The sequence below is a fragment of the Cynocephalus volans genome, chromosome 12 (assembly GCF_027409185.1).
Source record: "Cynocephalus volans isolate mCynVol1 chromosome 12, mCynVol1.pri, whole genome shotgun sequence".
Taxonomy (NCBI): domain Eukaryota; kingdom Metazoa; phylum Chordata; class Mammalia; order Dermoptera; family Cynocephalidae; genus Cynocephalus; species Cynocephalus volans.
Window position 1 is genome coordinate 107,056,561 of NC_084471.1, and position 26,720 is coordinate 107,083,280.

At 37.8% G+C, this 26,720-nt stretch overlaps 1 pseudogene; it reads left to right on the plus strand.

The window, feature by feature from the left end:
• Positions 1 to 785: 785 nt before the first annotated feature.
• LOC134391857 (vomeronasal type-2 receptor 26-like) lies at positions 786 to 26,720 on the plus strand (annotated as a pseudogene).

Here is a 26,720-nt window from a genome sequence, read left to right on the forward strand (position 1 = left end):
TGTGTGTTTTCTGTCGAGTCTCTGCCTCCCTAGCCAGACCTCTCCCCACTCTGTGCGCACTGGGCTGGGCTGGGACGTGTCTTCTGCAACCCTCGTCTATCAGCTGGGCCTTCAAGACCCTGCTCGGCACCGCCTCGCCCAGGAAGTCTACCAGGTTTCTGCTAGGCGAAGATGACTGGTCGCTCTGGGTGCCTTTGTAGCACTGTGTAGATCTTTCTCGGGACTTATCACCTTCCTCCTGGTATCGTGGTTATTTGTGTACTTGTCTTATCTCCCACACCAGAGTGTGAGCTCCTCAGGGGAGGAGCTCGCAGCACACGGTTCACCTTTGAATCTCCCCGGCACGGACCGACTCCGGTGCCCGCCCGTAGTCAGCTCTCCGGCAGGTTCAAGTGAACTCAGGAACTCTCCCACCACACTATTCCTAACCGGAAATCAGTTAGGCGTTTTTCCGAACTTGTGGCCGCAGAGACGGTATCTGCCTCCCGGTAACAGGAAGTTTACTGGGAGCCGGAGCCCAGGGTGCGGTCTAGTGACAGTCGACGCTGCCTGTACTTCCTTGCCCTCCCGATGCTGGCCGGGGACGCCCCACGCTGCCAACCCCACCAGAGAACTGCAGAGGCAGTGGGAGGGGAGGCCAGCCTGCAGGCCCCTGGAAGCCCCGCGCCGGGGCAAGCAAGTGGGAAGGCTCAGTGAGGAGATAAGAGATAGGATAAGTTAAATCATTTATGAGTAAACATTATGATGTTGTGTGAGCAGTAATTTTGTGTTCTTTTAGATCAACTATGGTGCACTTTGACCACAGTCTCAGGGATGGAGTCCAGTTCCGGTTTCTTTACCAGTTTCCCATAGATAATGCAGCTCTGTATCAGGGAATTATTTGACTACTGCTGCATTTTGGCTGGGTCTGGGTTGGCCTTGTAGTTCCAGATGACATTAGGCGAGAAATGTTTCTCAGGGACAAGACAGAGGAAATGGCCAGCAATGGACTCTATGTTGGAGAGGATTCCAGAGTTCCCTGTTAAGAATACAGTAAACAGGCAACTTTTCAATAAAAGATTTACATTTATAAATGTCATTGTTGCATTTGGTGATACATATTCTCTTCTGAGATTTTTATGGAACATCTATTGCTGTAATCTATTTGGTAATGTCTGGAGTCACAAATTCTGACTGGGATATAACTACATTACTTTTTGAACAAAGTCTAAGTTATTCATATTTTGGTGGAGAGTTATCATTTTGTGTTCCCATAGATGAGATTCCTTGTTTTAAAGATTTTCTCTGAAGTGTTCACCCTGCAAAATATTCTCGCAATATGTTTATCCAAGATGTATGATCTATACTATTTGAGTGCCTACACTTGGACAAAGATTATTGAGTCAATGTGAATAAAACTGTACCCTAGAGACTCGAACTCTGCATGTTTGGGACAGGAATGCCTCATCTCAGAGCTACAATGTCTGTGCTGCTCCGTATGCCCTTGCCCAGGCACTCCAATAAGAATTCTCACTTGGAGTGGAAGAACTATTTGACAAAGGTACATATTTGGCTCCTCATCTATGGCAGGTAGCAATAGCTCATTCTTGTATTTTCCTTGGGCAGTGCACCAGAGATTGTCCTTCTTATTTCTGTATTCAGGAGTTTTTGATGGTTATCTTAAAATTAGAGAAAAAGATGCTTTTTTAAGAGCAAAATAAGTTTTAAAATTCCCTTATTCCCATATTTCCATCATAAAGTAATCCATAATAATTGGGAAAATGTACACCAGATCCTAAGCATATTTTAAAAATAATATTAAGATCTTTTAGTTATTACACATATTTTTCTTTACTGTTTTTGTTGCTTTGGGAAGAAATTAGAATATTTAACTCAAGGGATTTTTGCAAGCATAAATATGGACCTTTAGAAGAGACCTGTAGGTATATGTGATCCAAATACCTCATTTTACAGTTCTTCATTTCGTTTTGTTAAATGGGCCCCAGAAAGGATAAGTAGCTTCTTTAAAATGAAACTGGACTAAATGTTGTAGATTCAATTCATGTCATTCAAATTTCTATATGCTCTTTTTGCTAGATCCATTTATTTCCTTCTATTAAACTATATAAAATAGAGTCAAATCAGTTGATAACACATTTACTTCATTTTCCCATAATTTTTCTCCTCAAGATAATTTGACATAAGATTTTCTAAAGAGTCAGAAAAGGCTAATTTTCAAATTGCTTCTGAGTTATTTTCAAGAATTTCTATACTTTTACTATGGCAGTTAAAAGATTAATGAAAATATTACAGTTTATTGAAGAGTGCTTTAAGATTTTTCCTTTGCTTTTGTAAACTCTTAATTATTTAAACAGCCCGTGTCTCAGCCCTTTGTGGTTTTATAAATTGGGTAGTGAATTCCAAACTGTCTTCTTTTATATTACTGAGCATATATCATCTGCATTCTAGGTGTTTTGTCAATAAATGGTCAATGAAGTTGACTTTCCTAGTGACAACTAATTTCAATAAATTTCTCATATATCCTCATGGAGTTAACACATATCTATGCCAATAGGCAAGCATGGATATTTATCCATTTACTTTTTCTCTTTTTAAAAAACAATAATAGTAACATACTTTAACCTTTATTGTATACTGTATATTGTCCCATATCAGTACATAAAGAGTTTTCTAATTTGCTTTAATTGTGGCATGATATTTCATTTTAGGGAGGGATGATGAGATACCTGGTTTTAAAGATTTTCTTTGAAGTGTTCGGCCTGCAAATTATTCTCATGATGTGTTTTCCAGGATGTATGGTCTATACTATTTGAGTGTACCTGGATACCTATATCTCTCTTCAGAATAGAAAAATGGGCAAAAGATGCATACCACCTTACAAAAGTGAATATCCAAATGGCAAATTAACATGAAAGGTGTTCACCATCTGTTAAATGAATGAGTGGTTGGCTAAATAATACTATCTTTATCCAAATGTGGAATTTTTCAGCTATCATTTCTTTAAATAAATTTTCTGCCCCCTTCTCTCTCTCTTTTCATTCTGAAATTGCCATAATCCATGTATTAATAATTCTCTTGATAGCTTTCTTAATTTCTTTTTATTTATTTTTTTTCCTTTTCCTCCTCTGACTAGATGATTTCAAATGAACTCTCTCTGTTTTTGAGAAAATATTCATTGGTGGAAATTTATTTTCAATTTGTTGCAAATATAAGGCACACAGGTCAGCATCAAATGACCTCTCTTTGCATTCACAGATTCTTCTGCTTTTCAAATTAGCTATTGACATTCTATATTGAATTTTTTATTTCATACATTGTATTATTCACCTCCAGAATTTCTGTTTAGTTGTTTTTTTATGATTTCTATTTCTTTGTTGAAATTTTAATTGTGTTCATGTATTGTTTTCTTGATATCATTGAGTTGTCTGTATTCTCATGTAGCTAGCTGAACTTCCTTAAAACAATTATTTTAAATTGTTTGTCATGCAATTCATAGATCCTCATTTCTTTGAGGTCAGTAAATGAAAGATTATCCTGTTCCTTTAGTGGTGTTGTATTTTCTTAATTTTTTTATGTTTCTTGAAGACTTGCATTGCTCTTTGAGCATTTAAAGAAGTCCCTTCCTCCAGAGAAACAGTTTGATCAGCCCGGCTTGAGAGTCTGCCTGCTTTTACTTTCCTATAGTTGCATCCATTCCACCCCTCTTATTTTCTCTTGAGGGGGGGATTGGAATTTTTAAGATTGTGTGCCTTCTCTTGGTCACCTAAAGACAGGCTAGGTGCTGACAGCCTCTTTTCTTTCCTCCTAGGGCAGTGCCCTAAATATTCTGTGTGCCTTCTACAAATCCCACAGAGTTGGGCTGGCTGTCTGTGTGTGCAGACCATCTGTAGAGGCTCACACTTGCAGTCCATAGGGGCATGCGCAGAATGCCAGGCCCAATGGAGTTTGGGGGAGTGAGGCATGCAGAGCATTGAGAATGTCTATGGGCCCGTTGGTGCAGGGTGGTGGAGTTCGCAGGCAAGATGTCCCAAGCAGCTCATAAGTGGGTTTCCTGATAGAGCTCACAGTGTGGTTAGTAGGATTCATGGACCTTTGTTGAGTTCTGAACCCAGTGTGTTGTGAGTTTCCACCTCTCTCCTTGTTCCCAGCCTTTCTTGACCATTCAGCAATACTTATTATCTCAGTATTCTGGATGGGACAAGGAAGAATTGGGCCTGTTGGGCAGCCTCTTGCATGTCTACGGAAGCTGGATGCTCATTTACTAAGCTCTCACTTCCCCCCATAGATGAAATTGTGGGTCTAAGGGGGTCTCTGTGGGCACTGAGTTTTGCCACCTTGAGTAAGGGACCATGTGGGTAAAGTGAAACTGTCTTCACCTCTTCAATGCATTTATTCTTTTTTCTGCCCCAGTGGTGTGCTGGAACTTCCATGCTGGACTCCTGGACTCCCATAAGGGTACTTTTTGTCTCTGGGTCATTGTCAAAGTCAATGCTTCTGTGAGGAGATGACAATAGCAAACTCCTGTTCTGCCGTCTTGCTGACATCAGTCCCAGACTGGCTTGCTTCATTTATCAATATGTGTTTACATTTCTTCCTTGTCCTTTCATGGTTTGATAGTTCATTTCTTTGTACTGATGAATGCTACTTCTTTGGATGGAGGCAACACTGTTTATAAATTTACCTATTGAAGGACATTTTGGTTGCTTTCAGTTTTTAGTGATTATGAACAAAGTTACTTCAACATTCACGAGCAGGTTTTGTGTGGACATAATTTTCAACTCATGTAAGTGAATGCACTGAAGAATGATTTCTAGACTATGTTTAGTTTTATAAGAAACTAACAAATGACCCTCCAGAGCACTGTACCATTTTGCATTCTCACCAGTAATAAATCAGAATTCCCATTTTTTTCATCAGTTCGGGTTGCCATAATAGTATATCACAGAGTGAGTACTTAAACAAAAATTTTATTCCTCATAGTTTTGGAACCCAGGAAGTCCAAGGTCAAGGTGGTGGCAGATCTGGTGTCTGGTGAAGGCCTTTCTCCTGGTTTTCAGTCAGCAATCTTTTCATTGTATCTTCACAAGGTGGAGAGAGAGAGACAGACGGAGCGAGAAAGAAAACTCTTTCCCCTCTCTTGTAAGGGCTTTAAGCCTGTCATGACAGCCCCAGCTCTATAACCTAATTATCTTCCAGAGCCCACATCTCCAAACACAGGGATTTGAATTTCACCACATACATTTTAGGGGAACACAAACGTGCAGTCCATAACTGTTGCTCTACATCCTTGGCAGCATTCGGTATTATCAGTTTTTAAAAAAATTTTAGCCATTCTAATTGGTACGTAATGGTATCTTGTTGCTTTAATTTGCAATTCCCTAATTACATGTGATATTGAGCATCTTTCCATGCCCTTATCTGCCACCTGGATATCTTTTTTGGTAATGTGTTTTTCTAGATGTTTGGCCATTTTTTATCTGATTTTTTTGTTTTCTTATTATAAGTATTAAGAGTTTTTTGTATGTTTTGGATATAAGTGTTTTATCAAATATGTGTTTTACAGATATTTTCCCCCAATCTGTGGATTATTTCTTCATTTTCTTAGTAGCCTTCGCAGAGAGTAAATTTTTAATTTAAGTGAAGACCAATTATACAATTTTTTTCTTTCATAGAGTATGCTCTTGGTGTTAACCTCATTGCTAAACCTAAAGCTACCTAGTTTTTTCCTTGTTGTCTACTGGAAGTTTTTTAGTTTTGCAATTTAGAATTATGTATAAGATTAATTTTCATGAAAGACATAAGGTCAGTGTATAAATTCATTTTTTAATTTTTGCATGTGAATGTCCAGTGGTTCAGTATTATGTGTTGAAAAGCCTATCCTTTTTCCATGGAATTATCTTTGTTCCTTTTCAAAGACCACTTGATTATACTTGTGTGGGTCTATTTCTGGGCTCCATATTCAGTTACATTGGTCTATCTGTCTATTCTTTCACCAATGTTACACTCTCTTGATTATTGTGGCTTTACAGTAAGTGTTGAAGTTAGGCAGTGTCAGTCTTCCACTTTGTTGTTCTCCATGATTGTGTTAGCTGCACGGGGTTGTTTTTGCCTTTGCCTTTCCATATAGACATTAGAATCAGTTAGTGCATATCCACAAAATAAGCTACCAACCTTTTGATTGGGATTATATTGAATTTGTACATCAAATGGGGAAGAACTGACATCTTAACGGTGTTGAGTCTCCCTATCCATGAACACAACATATCTCTTTATTTTTTAAGATCTTTTAAAACTTATTTCATCAGAGATTTGTTTTATCTGGCTTTGAATTACAATAATGATGGCCTCATAGAATGTGTTAGGAAATATTCCCTTGGCTTCTACTTTAGACATTGTAGAGAATCGGTGTCATTTTTTTATTAAATGTTTGGTAGAATTTGCCAGCACAATTGTCTGGGCCTGGTGCTTTCTATTTTGAAAAGTTTTTATTTATTGATTCAATTTATTTAGTAGATTTAAGCCCATTCATATGATCTATTTCTTCTTTCGTGAGTTTTAGTAGATTGTGTCTTTAAGGAATTGGTCCATTTCAGCTAAGTTATCAAATTTTTGAACATTTGTTCATAATGTTCTTCTTTTATCTTTTTAATATTTAGGAAATTAGTAGTTATAAACTCTCTTATAATTATGATAGTAGCAATGTATGTCTTTTTTCTTTTTCTCTTGGTTAGCTTCTATAGAGGTTTATCAATTTTATAGATCTTTTCAAAGAACCAACTTTTGGTTTTATTGATATTCTCTATTGTTTTCCTTGTTTCACCTTCATGATTTTCTGCTTTAATTTTTATTATTCTTTTCTTCTTGCTTTAGGTTTATATTGGTATGTTTTCTCTAGTTTCCTATAATGGAAGCTTACATTATTGATTTTAGGTTTTTAAAAAATTTTCTAATATATGCATTTAATGCTATAAATTTCTTGCTAAGCATTGATTTTGCTGCATTGTATAAAATTTGATAAGTGTATTATCATGTTAAGTTCAAGCTTTAAAAAAATTTCTTTTGGAAGTTTTATTTATATCATATGTTCTTTAGAAGTATGCTGTTTAATCTCATATTTTTGTATTTTCTGGCTATCTTTCTGTTATTGATTTCTTGTTTGATTTTATTGTATGGGAGACCCATGTGCCACCGGGGCTCAGTCTAAGGCCCAGAGGGATGCACCCACAGCCCGGCAGCTGCTGAGGTAAGACAAGACTCACATGGCAGTGGGGCTCAGTCTTAGGCCCCTGGGGGGAAGGGAAGTGCACACAGCCCAGCAGGTGCTGAAGTGAGCCAAGACCTGCACAGCACCAGGGTCCTAGTCTATGGCCATAGAAAGCTGGAACTGGAGCCAAGGTGGTGTAATACAGGTACCGACACACCTTCTGTCACCACAAGGACAGTTCACCACCCCAGTAGCAACCAGGGCCACTCTACGGGCAACCTGCCACTCACTTGACTACATTGATATAAGAAGAGTCACCAGTAGAGCCTACAAATGGAGGAGGAAGTCTTTATCCTCATAGTCAACCTCAGAGTAATAGAAGAAGCAAGACCTCTACCAGATGACCAAACATCAGTGAAAAATACTAGAACTACAAACAAACAAGAAGATATGACACCACTGAAGGAATACAGTAATGCTCAAATTCCAGACCCCACAGAACAGGGAATCATTGAAATGTCTGAAAGGGAATTGAAAACAATGATCTTGAGAAAGCTCAAGGAAATAAAAGAAGACTCAATTAGAAAACACAAGGAAACAAGAAAAAATATCCAGAATATGGAGGAAATTTACAAAAAGAGTGTAGTAGATCCTAGAAATGAAAGATTCACTAAATTAAATAAAAAACACAACAGAGAGCTTGAGCAGCAGACTAAAGCAAGCAGAAGAAAGAATCTCAGATCTTGAAAATGGTCTTTTCAAAATAACCCTGGCAGACAAAAAAAAAAAAAAAAAAAAAAAGAAAGGAAAAAGAAAGGAAAAAAGAATTAAAAATAATGAGGAAGATCTAAGAGAGACAGCAGACAACCTCAAGTGTTCTATCATCCAAATTCTGGGTATTCCAGAAGGGGAGGAGAAAGGAAAAGGTATTGAAAACCTATTCAAGGAAATAATAACAAACACTTACCAGGGGTACGGAGAGATGCAGACCTTCAGATCCAGGAAGCTCAAAGATCCCCAAACAGATTCAATCCAAAAAGATCCTCTCCAAGACACATTATAGTCAAATTTGTAAAGCCCAAAGACAAAGAGAATTCTAAAAGCTGCAAGAGAAAAGTGTCAAGTCACCTATAAGGGAACCCCCATCAGACTAACAACAGACTTCTCAAATGAAAACCTACAGGTGAGAAGAAAGTAGAATGTTATATTCAAAACACAAAAAGAAAATAATTGCCAGCCAAGAATCCTTTACCCAACAAAGCTCTCCTTCAGAAATGAGGGAGAAATAGTATATTTCCCAGACAAACAAAAATTGTGGGAGTACACCGCCACATAAACCAGCCCTGCAAGAAATTCTCAAGGGAGTCCCGCATCTGGAATCTAAATAATGATGATCACTATCACAGATACACAATAAAGAGCAAACCCTGCTGTTAAAACAAAAATGCCAGTGAGAAAGAGCAGGAAGCTAAATCATGCCACCTCAAATATCCAACTTACATTGAAGAAGAGAAATAAAAGAGGAAGTAAGGATCAAAAGATAAGCAATTAAATGACGGGAATTAAACCATACCTGTCAATAGCTACCCGAAGTGAATGGATTAAACTATGTCAAAAGACATAGATTGACTGATTCAATTAAAAAGCTAGACCCAAGTATATGATGTCTTCAAGAGACCCTTCTCATCTTTAGAGACACAAACAGACTAAAAGTGAAGGGATGGAAAATGATATACTGTGCAAATGGAAACCAAAACGAGCAGGAGTAGCTATTCTTACATTGGATAAAATAGACTATAAACCAAAGAACATAAACAAAGACAAAGAAGGCCACTAAATAATGATAAAAGGATCTATCTAGCTAGAAGACATAACAATCATAAATATGTCTGCTCTCAATATTGGAGCACCCAGATATATAAAGCACTCTTAGACCTAAAGAAAGAAATAGGCCCTAATACATTAATAATGGGTGATCTGAACACCCCCCTCTGAGTATGGGACAGATAGTCCAAACAACAAGCCTACAAAGAGACCCAGGATTTAATCTACACCTTAGACCAACTGGACCTGGCAGATATACACAGAACATTTCACCCAACAACTAAAGAATATACTTTCTTCTCACCAGCACATGGAACATTCTACAGGATAGAGCACATATTAGGTCAGAAATCTAGCCTCAGCAAATTTTTAAAAACTGAAATCATTCCAAGGAGCTTTTCAGACCACAATGGGCTAAAACTGGAAATTAATAACAAGCAAAACCCTGGAAACTATACAAATACATGGAAACTAAGCAATAGGCTCTTGTATGACTTATGGGTTCTAGAAGAAATTAAACAGTAAATCAAAAAATTTCTTGAAATTTATGAAAATAAAGATGCTTCATACTGAAACCTGTGGGATACTGCAAAAGCAGTACTAAAATGCAAATTTATTGCAATAAACATTTACATCAAAAGAATGGAAAGATTTCAGTTAACCTAACACTATGCCTAACACAAAGAACTTGAAAACGATCCAATCCTAAAGGTAGTAGATGGAAAGAAATAATTAAGATTTGAGCAGAACTAAATGAAATAGACACCGAAAAAATGATCAAAAGATTAATGAAACAAATAGTTGGTTTGTCAGGAAGATAAATAACATAGACAAACCATTAGCTAGGTTAACAAAAAAAAAAAAAAAAAAAAAAAGAGAAGACCCAAATAACAAATAACAAAAATCAGAAATGAAAAGGGAGACATTACTACCAATACCACAGAAATATGAAGAATCATTAGAGACTATTGTAAACAACTCTATGACAACAAATATGAAAATCTGGAAGATATGGATAAATTTCTGGACACATACAAACTACCTGGATAGAACCAAGAAGAGATAGAAAATATGAAGAAACCAATAACAAGCAATAAGATTGAAGCAATAATCAGCAATCTTCCAACAAAGAAAAGCCCAGGTCTGGATGGCTTTACAGCTGAATTCTACCAAACCTTTAAAGAGGAATTAATACCAATTCTCTTCAAACTATTCAAAAAAAATTAAAACAGGAGCCATTCTCCCAAACTCATTCTATGAGGCCAACATAACTCTGATACCCAAACTAGATAAATACACAACAAAAAAAGAAAATTACAGGCCAATATCCTTGATGAACATAGATGCAAAAATCCTCAACAAAATATTGGTAATCAGAATACAGCAACACATCAACAAAATTATACACCATGATCAAGTGGGATACATCCCAGGGATGCAAGGATGGTTCAACATATGAAAGTCAATAAATATGATATAGCACATGAACAAAATCAAAGACAAAAACCATATAATCATCTCTATGTCTGCTGGAAAAGCATTTGACAAAATTAAACATCCCTTCATGATAAAGATTCTGAGAAAATTAGCTACAGAAGGAAAGTATCTCAACACAATAAAAGCCATCTATGATAAGCCCACTGCCAGTATCATTCTGAATGGGAAAAAACTGAAGGCTTTTCCCTAAGAACAGGAACAAGACAAGGATGCCCATTCTCACCACTTCTATTTAACATAGTACTGGAGGTACTAGCCAGAGCACTCAGGCAAGAGAAAGAAATAAAGGGCACTCTGACTGGAAAAGATGAAGTCAAACTGTCCCTATTTGCATATGACATGATTCTATAAGTATAAAAACCTAAAGACTCTATCAAAACATTCCTAGAGCTGGTTAATATTTTCAGTAACATTGCAGGATACAAAATAAATGCCCCCAAATCAGTTGCATTTATATTCCCCAATAATGAGCTAACAGAAACAGAAATCAAGAAAGTAAGCCTATTACCAGCAGTTGCACAAAAAGTAAAATACCTAGGAATCAATTTAACCAATGAGGTGGAAGATCTCTACAATGAGAACTACAGACCATTATTGAAGGAAATTAAAGACACGAAATGATGGACATTCTATGTGCTTGGATTGAAAGAATTAACATTGTGAAAATGTTCTACCCAAAGCAATCTATAGATTCAATACAATCCCCATTAAAATACCAATGACATTTTTCACAGAAATAGAAAAACCAATCTCAACAGTAATGTGGAACAACAAGATCCTGAATAGCCAAAGCAATCCTGAACAAAAAAAATAAAGCCAGAGGCACAACACTACCTGACTTCAAATTATACTACAAAGCAATAGTAACTAAAACAGCATGGTACTGGCATAAAAATAGACACTCAAACCAGTGGAGCAGAATAGAGAACCCAGAAATCATCCCTCAGGCTTGTAGCCATCTGACATTTGACAAAAGGAACAAAAACATACACTGGAGAGAAGACTGCCACTTCAATAAGTGGTGCTGGAAAACATGGATATCTATATGCAGAAGAATGAAACTAGACAGGCACCTCTCACCATACACTAAAATCAACTCAAAATGGATTAAAGACATAAGTGTAAAACCTGAAACTGTAAAATTACTAAGGGAAAATATAGGGGAAACACTTCAGGAACTAGGTGTGGGCACAGACTTTATGAACATGAGCCTGAAAGCACAAGCAACAAAAGAAAAGATAAACAAATGGGACTATATCAAACTAAAAAGCTTCTGCACAGCAAAGAAACAATCAACAGAGTGAAATGACAACCTACAGAGTGGGAGAATATTTTTGCTAACTATGCATCCAGCAATGGATTAACATCCATAACATACAAGGAACTCAAGCAATTACACAGTAAAAAATACAAATAACCCAATTAAAAAATGGACGAAGGAACTGAATAGACATTTTTCAAAGGAAGATATACAAATGGCCAATAAGTATATGAAAAAATGCTCAAGATTACTAGTCATCAGGGAAAGGCAAATCAAAACCACATTTAGATATCATCCCACCCCAGTTTGGCTGTCTATAATCAAAAAGCAAAATGAGAATAACAAATGCTGGCAAGAATGTGGAGAGAAGGAAACATTTCTACACTGTTGGTGAGACTGTAAATTAGTACAACCACTATGGAAAATGGTATGGAGGCTTCCCGAACAACTACAGATAGATCTTCCATATGATACAGCAATCCCACTTCTGGGTATAAACCCAGAGGAAGGGAAGTCATCATGTCAAAGGGATACCTGCACTCCCATGTTCATTGTAGCTCTGTTTACAATAGCCAAGATATGGAGCCAACCTAAACATCAATCGATGGACGATTAGATAATGAAACTGTGGTATATATACATAATGGAATTCTGCCATAAAAAAGAATGAAATTCTTTCATTTGCAACAACATGGATAAGCTTGGAGAAACTTATGTTGAGTGAAATAAGCAAAGCACAGAGGGATAAATACCACATGTGCTCACTCATAAGTGGGAGCTAAGAGAGAAAGAAGGAAGGAAAGAAAGACCACAGTGGTGCGTTGGACTTGCAGAGGGAGAGAGCAGACCTAGGGATACAAAGTGGAGTGGGGGAAAGGGGGATGGGGAGAGAGGTTAAGGATAATTGGGGGGATAATTGGGTGGGGTCACGGGGTATAATCACAATCTGTGGTAATGGACATGCTGCCAGTATGGATCTGGCCATCACCTTTTAGGCCTGAGTGGTGACAATTTGTACCCCATGAATATTCATAACCAATAAAAACACAAAAAAATTTATTGTATGATTTCTATTCTTTCAAATTTGTTGAGATATATTTTATGGCCCAGAATATGGACTACATTAGTGAATGTTCCATGTGACTGTGTGAAGAATGTGTATTCTGCTATTGCTGGATGAAGTGTTCTTATAATGTCCTGGTCTATAAAGGTCAATTATATCCAGTTGACTGGCGATGCTGCTTACTTCAACTGTGTTTACTCGTTTGTTGCCTACTGAATCTGCCAATGACTCTTAGAGATGTGGTGAAGTCTCCAACTGTAACAGTGGATTGTTTCTCCCTGCAGTTCTGTTATTCGTTGCTCGTGGTTTTTGATGCTTTTTTGGTAGGCATATACACATTAAGAATTGTTATGTCTTCCTGAAGAATTGACCACTGTCGTTAAGTAATGCCCCTATTTATTCCTGATAATTTTCCTTGTTGTGAAGGCTGCTTTGTCTGAATTTAATACAGCTAACGCAGCTTTCTTTTGACTAGTATTTGCATGGTATGTCTTTGTCTTTTTACATTTAATTTGTCATTGTCTTTACTTTTTAAAGTGAGTTTCATGTTAGACAACATATAGTCAAGTCTTGCTTTTGATTTAGTCTGCCAGTTTCCGCTTTTAATTGGTGTATTTAGACTATCTGCATTAAAGTAATCATTGATACAGTTTGATTAATATCTAACAATTCTAATACTTTTCTGTTAATTGCCCTTTTTCTTACTTTTTTGGTCATCCCCTATTTTTCTGCCTTCTGTGGTTTTAATTGAGGATTTTATATTATTTTATTTTCTCTCCTCTCTTAGGATATCAATTATGATTATTTTTTCAAAATTTCAGTGGTTGTCCTAGAGTTTGCAATATACATTTATAAATATTTCTTGTCAGTAGTGTAGGTACCTTATGATAGCGCATTCCCAGGTCCTCTTTCTCATCCCTTGTAATATTGCTGTTGGTCACTTCACTTATCCATAGGATGTAGTCACACAAGGTATTGTTTCTGTTATTTTAAACAAATCATTGTCTATTAGATCAATAAAGAATGAGGGTAATACAATGTTTAACTTTACCATCTTGTATTCCATCTCTAATGCTCTTCCTTTCTTTGTGTAGAACTGGTTTTTTATTTCATGTCATTATTCTTTTCCCTGAAAAATTTCTTTGAAAATTTCTTGCAAATCAAAACTACTGGCAAAAAATTATTTAAGTTTTGTTTGTCTGAGGTTATTTTTATTTCTCTTTCACTTTTGATGATTTCACTGATACAGAATTCTAGGTGGTTTTGTTTCTTTTGACATTTTAAGTATTTCATAACACTCTTCTTTTGTGCATGGATTTTCACAAGAAGTCTGCTGTCATTTTTGTCCTTCCTACTCTAAGGTATATTATTCTCTGGTTTCTTACAAGATGTTTTGTTTGTGTGGTTTTTTTTGCAGTTTGAACATGATATGCCTAGGTGTAGTGTTTTTGGTATTTATCCTGCTTAGTGTTTGTCTTAGTCCATTTGTGCTACTATCATAGAATACCTGAGACTGGGTAAAATTCAGTTTTTCACAGTTCTGGAGGCTTGGAAGTTCAAGATCAAGTTGCCTGAATCTGGTGAGGGTCTTCTCACTGCATTCTCTGCAAGGGGGAAATACAGTGTCCTCACATGATGGAAGGCAGAAGGGCAAATAGGGGCTGAATTCATGCTTACACAATGGCATTATTCATCACGAGGCTGGAGCCCTCATGACCTAAGCACCTCCTATTAGGCCCCACCTCCCAGCACTGTTGCCTTGGGGATTAAATGCTAACATGAGTTTTGGAGAGGACAAAAATATTCACACCACAGCAGTGTTATCTATGCTTCCTGGATTTAAGGTTTGAGGTCTGTAGGAAGATTCTTAGACATTTTTATTTCAAATATTTCTCTATTTCTTTCTTGTACTTTTTCCTTCGGGTAGCCCTATTGGCATGTTACAGCTTCTGTTTCGTTTTTTCTTTTAACCTTTTTTTTTTTTTTTTGCATTTCAGTTTGGGAAGTTTTTACTGACATATGTTCAGGCTCACTGACTGTTTCCTTGGCCATATCCACTTTACGGATGGGCCCATCAAAGGCATTTTTCTGTTACAGTATTTTTTTATTTCTAGCATTTTATTTTGATTTTTCTTAGAGTTTTGATCTCTCTGCTTATATTACCCACCTGTTCTTGCATGTTGTTATTTTTCCTTTGGAGCTCTTGGCATATTAATCATAGTTTTTAAAATTCTACTCTGATAATTCAAAATCACTGCCACATCTGAGTCTGGTTTGTTGCATGCTTTATCTCTTAAACTATGTTTTCTCTTAACTCTTAGCATGATATCCAATTTTTTGATAAAGGGAGCCATGATGTATTGGGTAACAGCAACTGGGGCTTATTTCCTGAGCCCTTTAGTACGGGGGTTTCTGTTTATCTGGCTAAGAGTTAGGCTGTGTGTATTATTTGCCTTAGCCATAGGTGTCTGAACTTCATTTTCCTCTTGCATTTTCAATTTGTCTCCCCATCTTGTTTGAGGTTCCATACAAACTCCTTAGATAGAGTCTGAGCCTTGTAGTTCTTTCAGTTGCAACCTTCTATTTTTATACAGAAGCCCTGGTGACGTGATGATATGGTGTGGGAAGAGGGGAAAAGTTCTGTAATCCTGTGATTAGGTCTCAGCCTTTTAAGGAGCCTGTGACCCTGGGCTTGGACCTTCACAAGTGCTTCTCATCTCTATTTTTCTCCTTTCGGTGAGACAGAAAGGCTAGAAGGGATTTGAGTTGGGTGGACATTTCCCTTCCGCCAGGTTGATTAGGCTTCAGTGAAGCAGTTTCACTACTCCCAGGTCTTGTGGTCACAGAACGCTCTGCACATGTTTGAGAACAGTTACTGTTTTGCTCCCCCTGCTGGAAGCAAGAGGGGATTTTTCTCTGATTTCACTGTGCAAACTGGGGCACGTGGTGGTAAAACTCGTGTAAGTACGCCCTTTCTCTCCCTCTCAGACTGGACACCCCAAGATTGGACCTGTAGGAGTTTTGATCTCTTGAACTGGCCTGTGCTCAGCCTCCAGCAATTCACCAGTTACGGTCTAAGTTTCTGTACGAGATCCTGGATCTAGCATCTACTCCCCGGAAACTGTTGTTTTCTGTATTTGCCTGTCTTTCCAGTTTTCAGGGCAGCAGTTTGCCCTGTGACCTCAATTCTCTCATGTATCTGAGAACAGCTGTTGATTTTAAGTTTGTTTAGCTTTTTTCTTATTGTTAGGATGGAAAGATGACTTCCAAACCTTTTACATGATGAAGCGGAAACTGGAAGTCCCCTGTCTTTGTAGTCATTTGCTTTCTCTCATTTTCCTTGTTTTTAAATCAAAGTTGTTAGTTTTTTTCTTTTGGACATTAGTGGTACATATAATATTATATGCAACTAATTTTTATTATCTTTTGGTATAACAGAAACCTGAACATTTATCCCCCCAACACATTTGTGTATTTATACACAAAAGCCAATGTTTATTTTTTAAAAAGTCTGCTTCCTCTAGAGGTTATTTTGTTTTCCGCAAATAATCTATTACCCTACCTATCTGTCTACCTACTGAATGATTTAATTCTCAGTTTACAGCATGGATTTCACACAAATTTTAACTTCAATGAACATTTTTCTGGATAATAAGTCTTCTGGTGAAGTTTGCATTCGTATGTTTTCCATAAAAGTCCTCTATGAAATGGCGGGTCATAAAATTAAAATGAAAGAATAAGTACATTAACAAATAAGTGGGCAATCAACAAGTATTTCTTAGGTATCCCTGAAAAACTCTTCTCCAGCTGAAACTGAGAGATTTACCTTGGTGTAGGAAAACTTATTGATCTTGAATGTGACGGGAATAATATTTTGTTTTCCTTTCCACAGTTATCGAGTTTTAAAACAAAAATAAGACGTTTCTATGAAAATAACCAAGATAGTTGTCATCAATTAATTATATAAAATCCATAAAATGAATATAAACTCAGAGGAGTACAGCTTGTATTCTTAAAAAGTTAAAAATCCTGTTTTATTCGCATTATTGTTTTATGCTCAGTAAGTAGGACTTAGAGTATGTTTCTCATGAATTCCACTACGCTGAGACTCACCTTCTTCTGTCCTTTCCTGTAATGCCAAGTATTTGAATGTTCTGGCCTCAGAATCACTGTGAAAACTATTTATTTATTTTGAATTAATTGAACAGATTGCCTGTCCTCATAGTGATCAAATAGAAATGTTGCTTTTTGGTAGGAAAAATCAGCTCAAGCAATTTTCTAGAGGAGACAGATCTCACAAAGATCACAGCGTTGAGGGTAACAAGAACGACTGACTCAGATGAAAACAATGCAGTGAGTGGGGATAAAAATAGTTTCAGCAGTTAAACTCAATAATTCGTTTTGTTACTTGGATTTAACTGTTACCTGCACATTTATTTTAATTCCTGCTACGACCTCTATTCCCCCAGAAAATTTGGGTGCTATTATAATGGAAAGACACGTGAGCCATGGTAATGAGGGACGTAATGGTCCTGAGAGGACACTGGCAATTAAACTTTTTCCAGAAGATCAGGAGTTCTTGATTAGGATGTTATGTTGCACAGAAGTTCTGCTGAAATATCCCTCCTACATGCTCTCACTGAATATTGCTTATGGACTAGCTTTTCCTCTTCCCATGTCTCTTACACAGACTCCCTCTGCTGTTTGCAGATGAAGTTGTCCACTTGGATTCAGAAAAAACAGCTCAAGAAGGAAAACCATTTTGTTGTTTTGAATATATTACCTGCCCAGATGGGGAGATTGCAAATAAAACAGGTAGGCATTTCTGAAATTGAATCTGAATGTGGGAGTGGTACACAATGTGAATTGGCTCAGTGATGCCTGAGGACGTTTATGTAGATATCTCTAACACTCTTTTTTAACTTCTCGATTTAGCTCTGTTGGTAGCATATCTGCCCTGAATTTAGTTTCTTCTCTTCCCACCTCCTCCTTTTCACTAACTGCTTTACTGTTGCTATAGTATAATAATAGCTAACATTTACTGGGCACTCTCTATGTACCAAAAACTGTGAAGTGCCCTGTACATGCATTATCTTATTTAATGCTCACAGTGACCCTTTGAGAGAGCAAATAATAATCAACATTCTACTCATGAGGAGATTGAACTTCAGAGAGATTATATGTGTTGCTAAGGTCATGCAACTAAGAGACAGCTGGGACAAAATCTACATCTTTGTCAAATCAGAGTTCCTGATAAAAGCTATTATAGTATAGTGACAATGATGTCAAATACAGCACTACTCTTCTAATACTCTACTGTATTAGTCCATTTATGTTGCTTATAACGGAATTCACGGAACTGGGTGATTTATAAAGAAAATGAAATTTGTTGCTTACAGTTTCCAAGGCTGGGAAGTCCAAAGTCCATCTGGTGGTGGTGACAGTGACCCAGGGTCTCACATTGCAAGATGGTGGAAGCAGAGAGAGACAGAGACAGACTCTCCTCTTCTTTCAAAGCCCTCAGAACCATGCCCCTGACCACCATTTTTAATCCATTCACTACTGCACGGTTCTACAATCCAATCACCTCTCCAAGGCTCCACTTTCAATTACCATAATTGGATTTCCCACCCTCTTCACAGTCCCAGGGGGACTAAGTTTCTAATACATAAAGCTTGGGGGACACAATTCAAGCTTCAAGGAGTTTGGGGGGACATAATTCAGTCCACTACACCTACAGTCACAGTGTTTGCGATACCTTTTGTGGTTCATAGTAGAAGCTCCATTAATAATTCTTTAATAAATGGATAAATATTTGTTGAATGATTACTTTTTTATTATAAAATTATTATGATTCTTATCACAATTTTTATTTTAAAATTTTTGTTTTACTTCCTTCTTTCCTTGTTATAAGCCAACACTGGGCCTCTTTATGTCCAAACACCCGATGATCTCAAGAGGAGGAGCCATGTGTGAAGGCCTTTCTTCCTCTGTACTCCTACTTCATAGCTGACGGTTATACTCAACTGCCTTTTCTCAAATAAAAAAGGATCTCACTAATGATGAAGCATCAGCAGGGCATATGAGCATGTCATGATTATCTCTAGAGTCAGTTAACTATTCCAAATATCTGTCTAATATTTGAATCCATTCAACACAGACTGCCCCCCACCCGATTAATTTATATTATGATTTTTTTATTCTAAATTCACCCAATGCCTGCATTTAAAAACAGACATTTTGCAATGCCTGTTTGACTATTCTGAAATAAAATTCCTAAGTAGTATAATTTACCAGCAGATCCTAAAGTAGAGAAGGAAGCCTTTCTCCTCACAGCCCACTCCAGAGTAATAGAAGAAACAAGTCTCCTACCAGATGACCAAACATCAGTGAAAAAATGCTAAAACCACAAATAAACAAGAAGATAGGACCCCACTGAAGGAATACAGTAACTCTCAAGTACAAGACACCACAGAGCAAGAAAACCTTGAAATGTCTGAAAAGGAATTCCAAGCACTGAACTTAAGAAAACTCAGAGATAAGGGAAGACTAAATTAGAAAATACAAAGAAACAAGGACAAATATCCAGGATATGAAGGAGGAAATTTACAAAGAGATTAGTACCAGACAAAAATGTAGCAGAACTCTTAGAACTGAAGGATTCTCTCAGTGAAATAAAGAACACGACAGAGAGCTTGAGCAGCAGGCTAGACCAAGAAGAAGAAAGAATTTCAGATCTCAATGATGGTCTTTTTGAAATAACCCAGGTAGACAAACAAACAAACAACAACAAAAAAAACACCCCCTCCAAAAAAAAAAAGAAGAAGAAGAAGAAGAAGAAAAGAATTTCAAAAAATGAAGAAGATCTAAGAGAGCTAGCAGACAAACTCAAGTGCACAAACATCTGAATTAGGGTATTCCAGAAGGGGAGGAGGAAGGAAAAGGCATTGAAAACTTATTCAAGGAAATAATAACTGAAAACTTCCCAGGTATAAGGAGAGACACAGACCTTCAGATCCAGGAAGGCCCAAGATCCCAAAAAAGATTCAATCCTAAAAGATCCTCTCCAAGACACACTGTGGTCAAACTGGCAAAGCTCAAAGACAAAGAGAGAATTCTAAAAGCAGCAAAAGAAAAGCATTAAGTTACCTATAAGGGAGCCCCTAACATACCAACAGCAGACTTCTCAACAGAAACCTTACAGGCCAGAACAAAATGGGATGACATATTCAAAATACTAAACGAAAAAAATTGCCAGCCAAGAATTATATACCCAACAAAGTTATCAACTACATTGTATATTGATAAAATAAATAAATAAACAAATTTCAAAATAAAAAAAGAATAGTCAGTGTATGGTTAGTAGCAGATACTACTGAATCTTATTTCAGGACTGAAATGAGATTTAGTGCATGGAATATGCATCTGAGGAAATTATTCAGATTGGAGTCCTTGTAGCTAAGAGAGGTTAATAGGTAAGCAGTTCAAAATGAGAAGATCTGGAGTCTCAGGAGGAGAGAATTCAGAGGATGGAGAAAAGGCAAAATTTGAAGGGATAATAACAGAATATTTGCAAAAATTGATAAAATACTTAAATCTAACTATCTCTATCCATATCTGAATATATGAACATTCTAAACAGAGAAAGCAAAAAATATTACATCGAGACAGATTGTCATTAAATGCAGAATTGCACAGAGAGAAAATAAAAAGGTCCTAAAAGCAGCAAGAGAAAAAAAATAGAGCACAGAACGCACACAAAAGAAAAATTATCAGGCTGACGATATAACTCTGAACAGAAATAATGGAAGCCATAAGTGTGTATATAAGGAGGTTAGATGGTGATTTTATAGTTGCCTTCACCTGGACTCCTAATCCCTGGTACAGAGCCAGGTCTTATCAATGTTTAAGTGAGGTTCTGCCTTAAGGTGATATTGAGGACATTATATGGAGGATATTTCATATACAGGAACAGAGCCAGCAGCTCACTTGACGCATCAGGGTCTTGGCATTGTGTCTTTGCCTCTCAGCCCTGCGTGCATAGCAAATTCTGATGTCATGCACGTCTCTCCTTCCACATCTCGGGTGGAGTTCTCTTAGGCTAGGTCATCTTGTACTGGCCACTTGCCTGGGAAATGCTTTGCACTGTTTGGACCCTTCCCTAGGTCTATGGCTTTTTTCTACTTGGTGCTTTGTATTTTCTTTTGTTTCTGGTGTATTAATATTTGTGCATGAACCTTGATGTGCCTTTTGGTTTCTCTTTTAATGTTTTGTTTAATTTTGATGGTATATATATATATATATATATTTTTTTTTTTTACCAGTTATTGCTCTATTTTTGGAGCAAAGGTGATGTCCTATTGACTGAGAGCTTCATTATAAAATGTTCTTTACTTTTATTTCCAAACTTTTTGCGTTACTATTATCTTAGGTGTGGGTCTTACAAATTTTGTATTTTTAAATATGCAAATGGATTTAACTGATGTCTGAACCTATTTTAATAATCTTATTTTGTATTTTTCACCATGACTTGCTGCCAACAACAAAAATTTATTGTCTCGCAGTTCTGGAGCTAGAAGTCCCAAATCAAGGTGTCAGCAGGGTCATGCTCCCCCTGAAATCCGTAGGGGAGATCTCTTTTTTGCTTCTTCCTAGCTTCTGTTGGTGGCTGTCAGTCCTTGGGGTTCCTTGTGTTGTCGCTGCATCATGCCGGTCTCTGCCTCTGTCGTCACATGGTCTTCTCCCTGTGAGTCTATCATCACCTGGCATTTTCCTGTTCTTATAAGGACACCAGATATATTGAATTAGAACCCATCCTAATGATCTCCCCTTAACTTGATTATATCTCCAGTGACTCTGTTTCCAAATAAGGTCACAGATATCAGGTGTTGGGGCTTCAGCAAATCTTTTGGGGGGACACAATTCAATTAATAACATATACCTACCTATTTATCTGTTTACAAATATTCAGCCTACATTTCCTACCTGTAGAAACTGTGTTAAATTCTAAGCACACAGAGGTTTTCAAGCAGACATGTCTTTGCTTTCATGTAGATGATGGCCTGCTGAAGGAAGTAAATATTTAATACGTGAACAAAAAAGTAAATATGCAGTTGTAAATTTGTGATATATGTTATAAAAGAAAAAAATAGTCTTATGATAGAGAATTAACAAGATATACCTAATGTAGATAGACTGGTCAGGGAAGACCTCTCTGTGCAGTTGAGACTTAAGATGAGATCTCAATCATGAAATGAAACCAGCTTTTGAAAAACAGAGTAAAAATGGTTCCAGATAGAGTACAGGCATATGCCAAAAATCTGAGGTAGACAAATTTGGTACAAACTGACAGAATATCGGTGTTACTAAACAATAGAGAAGGGGGTAGGAAAATGTCTCCATTCAATCTTAGAGATGTAGGCAGAGACCAGATCATCTAGGGCACTGTAGGCCATACTAAGAAGTGTGGTGAAATCTTGTGATCACTTTAAGGACAAGATCCCTGAACCAGCCAGTTGCCAAGAAACCCAAAAAAACAACAAAGAAACAAAACAAAACAAAAGGACAGGATCTTGGTAAGATTGACATTGAAAACCATTTTTTTTTTCTCATATGGAAACTAGATTGAAAGGAGTCAGATTGTTATGGGCTTTCACGGGTTGCATTCTTTGAAAGCAGATGCTGAGATAGAGTTTGGCATGGAAGATATTTATTATGAATCCACATGTGTTCAAGAGAGGGAGAAGTTAAACAGTGATTCATTTCCAACACAGCATCTGCCAGCCCTATGGGAGCTTTGATGCATAGATGCTGTGAAGAAAATAGAGTAGTTTAGTTGGGCCCCCTGCTTCAGGTCCGGTTGGGGGTGGTGCAGCTCATTCTTTGTAAACAACTTGTGTGGGAGTAGAGTTAGTGTGCATGCCTGCCTGTGCATCTTTTAGCTTGTTGCTATTTTTAGTGTGTTCTTCATCAGTGTGTCTGAAGCAGTGGCTGTGAACTGCTGGACTGCTGGTGGGCAGAGCTCGCATCTAAAAATAGAGCACATTTACTTTGCTGGCAGGTGCTCAGTTTCTCTTTGGACTGCCTAGCTCTTAGGTGTGTGTGTGGGCTGAATAAAGACTATTCTTTCTTCACCTCTGGCTCCAAGGACCTTTTTCCTGTTACCTAGGTCATAGACCTGCATGTGAAGTGTTTGTGACCCAGTCTGGACAACAGGCTTGAGGGGTCTGTGAGCTCCAGACCCAGCCCTAGCTCTACATATGCCAACAGGGACCATTATAGCTCCACTGCATCAGCCGGTCCACTTGGGCAGCCCCAGTAAGAGTGTACTCTCCAGCAAGGTGACTCTTTGCAGCTGAGGCAAACCCTGAAAAGCTGACAGGCTAGTGACAGCACTCCAAGCAGGTGGCACAACAAGGTTTTGCTAGAAGGGGTATCTGGGTAGCACATCTCATGTCCACTACGTGGGCTGTTGAGGTTTGAGAATACTAACGAATACATGCTGTTGTATCTGAGCCGACTGAGAGACAGAAACCAGGGGGAATTAAAATAGAACACCTGCTCTGTTACCAGTAAAGCTGTACCAAATCATTTCTTTGGTATTTCGCCAAATGAGTTTTTCATCTGTAAAATAATTAGATTGCTTTACAATAGGCTTTATGAACACAATAGAGTGAGTGGAGATTGTGGCAGAGGTTCCTTTTCAGTAATTTTTGAAAAAGATAAACCACTGGCAGAATTTCCTGGGTTATGGAGAGAGGGAGAGAAAAGTTGTCCAAGAGAGAAGTTATCGCGATGTCAATGTTACCTGCATCGTGATGTGGGACGCCTGTGCACACCTTCCGACAGGCTCTCCAGTAGTAGCATGGACGGTGGCGGTGTAAGACAGATCGCCGAACTATCGTTACTTCTATAAAAGAAAAATTGGAGCTGTTTAAATAGGAAAACTCATCCCCAGGAAAGTGAGTGTAAGACTATTAGTCCAGTTTTATGAGTTTTGCCTCACCAAGGTTTCGTAGAAGGTTGCTAGTGGTTTGGTTATATGTATAAGAATTTAGATTCTTTTCAGCAAAAAGAGGGAAACCCAAATCTCTCTCCCACTCCTGAGGTTAATAGTCAGACCCCGAAAGTCATAGTTTCCACATTAGGGTCCCTCTGGTTCTCACTGCTTTACTACGATTCATTTCCAATTCCAGAAGATTCCAAGCTCTTCTGTAACATCAATTAAATTAAACAATTATTTTCTTATAATCTGATTGGATCAGGAATTACTTCTAGGATCTTTGAGGGATTTAGAGGTGAACAAGATTTAGTGCCTTGACTCAAAGAGTTCACAATATTTAAGCATTAAGGCGTTGGCTTCCCTTCCTCCACTTTCTTAATGCCTGACTTTGGGGAGAAGCAAATAGTGGCAACTGAATTAATGGTTTCTGGAATTTCGCTCTTGGTTCTCGTGTATTTTTTAATTCAGTCTGTGTTGGGGCAGCTGATTGATTTCCAGGACTTCGACTCCCATCTACAGACTGACGATTTTCAAATTTTCAGTTTAGCTCTCACTCCTGAGTGTCACCTAACTGTCAACATCTCCGTGTGGATGACACAACGCGTATCAAGACCACAGTGCTGTGTTTTCTTCCAACGCAGTGTCCATCCTTTTCATCGCTGTCCTGCTCTCCCTCATCACTGATTCGTCGGTGAATTCTGCGCCTTCCACGCACCAAGACTCCCAAGTCAGCCAATTCTAACTAATGGGTGACTTCGTTTCCCCCACGCTCCATTTTGTGTCACTCTGTTGGGCTCTGTTGCTGTGGTTTGCAGTGGCTCTAGAGAGCTCCCTAAGTACCTTTACCATCCTCTCTCCTTTCAGCTCCAAATCCCTGCAATGCAGCTAACATGATCTCACGAACATGTAAATCTGATATTATTTTTCTAATTTAAATTCAGAAAGCACTGTCTACACATCTGTCACAATGCATTCAGACTTGTTATTATGACCCACAGGCTTTTCATTAGTTGCTTATCGTTCACAATAGGCTTATTAAAACACCTTCCACATCCCACTGTACTAGTCTGTTTAATGATCCTGCTTCTTCCCTCTATGTTGAAGTTAGATTCCCTGTGTTCTTTTTTTTTGGAATCTCCAGTGTCTCGATGCTCATATTAAAGGAATACCCGAGAAAGCAAGAAGGAGGACGAGTGGAGCTGATAGCCAGTTCTAGCAAGTTCTGATAATGATCATGAAGAAGTTCTTGTTCCTACGAACAACTGATTTATATCACTCTTTTGAAAGCAAGATTAACAGCATAGAAATGATCAGTGTTTTTTTATAATATTTTTGGTAAAATTTTTGTGGGCTATAAACCCTCAGTTGAATGTATCATTGCATTTCTGGTCAAAAATGGCTCATATGCAAGTGTTCTTCAAACCTTAATAGATAAAACTCTACTTTTTATTGTTTGTTTTGAAATTTCTTCAAATTATTTACCTCTAACATTTTTTGCTTTCAGCATTATCGTTTTAGGTAAGCACTAAAATAATGGTAAATCTCTTGCAAAACTACTATCAAAATCAAAGTAACTTTAAAGAAAACACTTGCCACAGTTCCTGAGACATAGGTGCTCGGTAAGCGTTAGAGCTATTTATTTCCTAAGCCTTCCACAATGAAAGCCCAGAGCCTCAGAACGGGTTCTCTCTTCCATTTATATGGTATCAAATATATTTTTCATACAGTCTGTGTTTTCCCTCAACATCATTTTCTAAATTCTTGGCTCTCTCACTCTTTCTGTATTTTTTATGGATTGAAATTTATAATAGATGATTTCTCTCCTGTGAGAGAAAGTCTTAGTTTATTCATTTATTTTTCAATGTTGTAGCCCGAGGAATACAATAGGGCCCGTTTCCTTCAGAATTCAAATATGGTTCGGTTCAAAGATACATTTGTTTAATACATACATTTGGGAAATGATTGATGGAATATAATAAATCAAGCTGTACCCCTTTCAGATATGGATCAGTGCATCAAGTGTCCTGAGGACCAGTATCCACAGAAGCAGATAAATCAGTGACCCTCCAAGATTATGACTTTTTTGCCTGATGAAGATCCTCTGCAAGCTGTTTGGGTCTCTCTGGCTGAGTTTCTCTGTCCTCACTGTTCTGATTTTAGCACTCTTTATTCCACACTGAGACAAACCCACCGTCAGAGCAAATAACCAGAATGTTTGTATCCTCCGTGTTCCCTTAACACGGTGCTCCCTCTGCTCCTGGGCTTTTATTGGCCAGCTTAGCCCGGTCACCTGGATCCTCAGACAAACATTCTTTGGAGTTATAGTTTCAGTAGTTGTTTCTGCTATTTTAGCAAAGACTTTCATTGTGGTTATGGCCTTCAAAGCTACCAAATCAAGAAACACATTACAGATGTGGACAGTGACCCGATTGTCAAGTGCCATCGTCTATAGTGTCTCTTATTCAAGTATGTATCTGTACAATCCAGCTGGGAACTTCTCTCCCTTTCCCTGATATTGACGCAGAGTTTGGCTAAATCATCTTTCAGTGTAATGAGGGATCCGCTAGTGACTCCTACTACGTTCTGGGTTACTTGGGCTTTCTGGCACTTATGAGCTTGATTATTCTTTTCTGGCAGAAAGCTACTAGACAGTATCAATGAGGCTAAAATGATCGCATTCAGCATGTTGGTGTTCTGCACTGTGTGAACTTCTCTCACACCCACCTGCCTGAGTACCAAAGGCAAAACCATGGTAGATTTGCAAGCTTTTTCAATCTTGGCTCCCAGGGCTGGCTTACTGGGTTGTGTATTCATTCCCAAGTGCTATGTGATCCTGCTGAAATCAGACAGCAGCGCATCAAAACAATGA